At 36.6% G+C, this 4453-nt stretch overlaps 1 long non-coding RNA gene across 1 annotated transcript; it reads right to left on the bottom strand.

Annotated features, from left to right (window-relative positions):
* Nucleotides 1-379: 379 nt before the first annotated feature.
* Nucleotides 380-3303, bottom strand: LOC106697114. The gene is made up of 3 exons (XR_001348142.2): nt 3111-3303; nt 1160-1221; nt 380-733 (listed from the first exon to the last, which is right to left on the bottom strand). It is a non-coding gene; the product is annotated as an uncharacterized LOC106697114 (long non-coding RNA).
* Between the last annotated feature and the right edge of the window lie 1150 nt (nt 3304-4453).

Raw genomic sequence — 4453 nt, 5'->3', positions numbered from 1 at the left:
CTAAAATGACTGAATTCACTCAGTCACCGTCTCATGGTCCACGTACCTGGCAGAAACAGATTCACAGGACATTTTCAATGTCAGCTGATAGCATTCAGACTCAGTTTATCATTGAGCTCATGGACACGATCTGGGAGATTAGTTTGCAAAAGTTTTAATCACCTGTGAAAATTTAGAATTATGATGGCGAAGGGTGGAGATGACTCTGCCTTCACGGACGACCCCGTGAATATCGAACTGCTGTTCTCCGCTCTCCTTGGCACTCTCTTGTGAAACAATGGCCAAGCTTGTTTTTCTTGCCCGAGTTCACCACAGCCCAGCCCACGTGGACAGAGACTAAACCGACTTCCTTAAAGCACACACAGAAAAGTTGACTGGATGTTTTTCCCTCAATTTTCGCAATTTTATTAGTCTTTAATAAGCATTTCCTCAGAGCTTGGCGGTTTCTGAAAGTTTTAAAATCATTTTTACTAGCGACTTCCGAGGCACACCTGTGTGGTAAGTCTGTGTTTTCAGCCATGTTTTTACAGGACATGTGTGACCCCAAATACAAGCAGGCTCTAAACCACAGGGAGAGAAAGGGAGGACTTGCCTGCTTGTTCCCGTTCAGCATTATGTAAGCCGTGTAAGTGATGTGGTTCCGGTGCGCAGGTGCTTTAGTTTCATTGTCTCCGTAAAGAAGGCTTCCTCATAAATAGGATTTACGGTAAGTTTGGGAAGGCAACTTCTCCAGCTGAGTAAAAATGAAGGCATAGCTTAAAAACAAAACTAAACAACCACGACAATCTTTTAAAACAACTACTGTGTAGTTCTAGTTGTTGGGAATAAACTCAGCAATGGGAGTTGTCTGTTCAGACATATGACAAATTAGTATAATGATATAATGACTCGTGTACATTTTTTTCTTTGCACGGAGGGTATTTAATGGACTGCAATGTAAGCTTATGATTAAGATCTAAGACATTTTATTAATAACTTTCTGATTCTTCACCCCACTCGTAGAAGCAGTTCTTTCCATTCGGCCTCTTGGAGCTCACACAGAAACTAACAATCACAATTCCAAATGAGGTTAGAATATTTCATTATTTAACCCTTCTCTATCTCAAAACCTTCTCCAATCACGTATTCATGTCATTTTATTGGGCGTTTGAAAACTTACATTTAAAGACCTAATAATCCCCTCTATTCTTTCTTCTCTTTTACCAGACTTCAGATACATAACTGTGAGGAAATGAAGCTATTAATACCAAATTAATAAAGAACATATGCATATAATGTAGCTTTGCTAGTAAAATTTATAAGCTTATAAAAGCATACAATCGTCTCCCCTCCAATCAACATTTAAATTAATTGGTAGCAATTCCTTGCTCATTAAAAAATATTCTCAATAAGAAGCAATATTTTGAAAAATGGAAGGGAAGGCTCAAGTCACAAAGAGATTTGTTAAATTATTTTTATTTTTATACAGTTATATTTCTACTTTATTTTTATGCTTATTATTATTATTTTTTAATGAAATTGTAGTGTGATTTTTGTGACATTAAAAGTTGAATTTATTTCTGCCTTTGTTGGACTGAATTTAAAGTTGCTTCTTATACTTTAAATTTTATATGTAAAGTAATAAAACATCTAGTCTAGCAAATGTCAGCCTAAGTGAATAAAAAATTCTCCAATATAAGGAATTGATGAAAATAGAAAATATGCATTTATAGTGCCATCTTAATTTAGAATATTGACTTCTTTTATCAAAGCAAAAATAAAAATTTATATTTAGAAAAATATATTTTCTCTTTTCCTTTTCACTGAGCTCACGGATCAAAAGCAAGCAAAACATATTTCTGAGACACATAAAATTATGTGTATGTGTCTATACTTTTATATAAAGGTAAATATATGATATAATAGTTTAACATTTTAAAAAATATTTCAGCACAACTATACATACTACCATGTATATTAGTATATTTTTATTTACTTTGTACTGAAAATATTTTTGTTTCACACATTATTAAAATGCTTTATATTTATTTCAAATCATGGATTTCAAAAGGATGCAATTAAAAAGTAAATCTATTTCAGTAATTATTCTATTGGACAACTTTTGAGGTGATTATGTGACATAGATAATTACATCTAAAAAAACTAAGACTAAACTAAAATTTCTTACGTCAAGTTTGCTGAAACTTTTATAGACTACATAGGGGCAGAATCATTCCATGATAACTTTTAGATCAAGTGTATTGCACTGAGATCAATTATTTTTTGGTGATGTTTCTGTTTTAAAAACTGTTGGTCATCACCATTATTATTGAAAAATTGACATTCCTAATACATTGTCTTTTTATAGGACTTTCCTTGTACACCAATGGGAGGGCCTGCATGCAGGTGACCTATTCTATTGCAAAAACCTTGTCATAGGCAGAATGGTCTGGGATCTGACAGGTTTTGACTCATGACTTAGGTCTCACTATTTTGCAATTTCTTTTGTGGCAGAATGTTCAAACCTATTGCTTAACAGTAAACACTCAATATTTTTTCTGTGCAATTGAATGGGTGAAAGGAAAATAGAAGCAAACTATCTTATAGAAAATTGACGATTTCACTGGAACTAGGATTGACTTTCATTTTATCTTTTAAAACTCTTCATTACACAGCGAGGGAAAGGATTTTAGCTAGAAAATAATGATTTCTCCTAATATAAGGCATCATTCAAGAATGACAACAATAAAGATGTAATTAGCTATCATTGTAGTCAAGTTTACCACACATCCCAGGAGTAAATATATTTATGTTTTCAGTATCTTTGAAACTCAGGTCCAGTTGTGAGAGTCAATTGCTCAGGAAAATCTTTAGAGTGAGTGATCCTATCCTGGGGCAAGAGGGTCGGACTTGGTTAACTCACGTGAAGTAATGAGCCTGACCGAATGAATTCAAAGTAGTAACCACGTATTCAAGGAACACAGAATGGAAAGTGTCACTGAGACCAATCTGGTAGCAGCGATTCAATACATACATATCAAGGCATTATCCCAGAAAGAAACACACAGCACCCTTCCAAAAATTCTCTCTCAAGGCATGCACATGCAAACAAAGAGAAAGCCAAGACTCACAGTTCATTTGAATTCACAGGGGAAAATTTTCGGGATGAATGTTGCTTTGACGTTGTCTTACTGATGCTGAGGGAAGCCAAACCTGTTTTTAATTGCAAAGCCAAATGGTTTATGCATGGACTCTGCCATGCCTGTGAGAACATGTTGCTTTTATAGCCCCCTCCCCCTCCAGGAACACGAGACGAGGCTTGCCAACACTGTGTTTGAGCATGGTCACATTTGAAATGAGAAATCTTGCAGGTATTTTTAAAGGGGGAGGTGTCAATCTGTCAGAGATGTCACTGTAAGTGGATCTATCTGCCTATCTGTTACCACTTGCTAATTATGGATTCGGGTGATAATTGTCATAAATCTTGCCACAAAATGTGCAATAAAATGTATTTTCTGGGACTAGAGGGTGATGTGTGATGAGGAAGAAGCTAGAATAACAGATCACAAAGCCTGTGCTGTAGAACTGTTTCACTGTTTAATATTCCAATGAATACACATATTGTTGCATGTGTCAGGTTGCTTCGGGCAACATTGCTGGCATTCCATTATAGGAATGGTGAGTGTACACAGAACAGCGTCTGTAGAGAAGTTTTTCTTGAGATGGCCAAAATGGCCCTCAGGAATACTCTGTACTTTTAGAACTGACCTGGAGAGGACTAAGAAAGTAAAACAGAATAAATGACTAATAAAATAAGTGTTTGTAAGGAGCTGACCAACATGGCAAAGTTAGATCCTAGAAAAAATTTTGAGATGGCTCTTAAATATTTGCTGTTCCAAGATTATTTACAGATAAGAAGAAAAGAAGTCCCACATATGTAAGGAAAATCTATGCTCTTTTAAAAAAGGTTTGACAATAAAAGGTGTAACCTAAAAAAAGTGTCTGCTTCTGTATCCAGTTCTTGAAGTCCTTGCTGCCACCAGCTGCTGACTCATTAATTGCCCCTGTCACCTTATCTCATCCTAATCTCTGCTCACTCTTCCATCACCAGCTCTTATCTACACACACACACACACACACACACACACACACACACACTGTCACTTTAAACATTAATTGTACATAATTTACAACCTGAATCCAAATGTTGGGTGTAAGAAGTCCACTCTCTCCTTGGAGACATAAATTGGTACATTATTCTAATCTATATATATTAAAGCCTAAGTGACCATTACCACTGAATGGCCAGAACGACCGGAACAGCCAGAATGACTGGAATGACCGGTTGACGAGTCGCTATGACACGCACTGACCACCAAGGGGCAGACCCCCTGGTGGTCAGTGTGCTTCCACAGTCAACCTCTCACAGCCGGCCAACCGCCCATGGTCCCTCCACCTGGCCGGCCCCCATTGG

This window comes from Myotis lucifugus, unplaced genomic scaffold, assembly GCF_000147115.1.
Source record: "Myotis lucifugus unplaced genomic scaffold, Myoluc2.0 scaffold_47, whole genome shotgun sequence".
NCBI lineage: Eukaryota > Metazoa > Chordata > Mammalia > Chiroptera > Vespertilionidae > Myotis > Myotis lucifugus.
The sequence above is the reverse complement of the archived record's forward strand: the minus strand, read 5'-3'. Positions and strand labels throughout refer to the sequence as shown.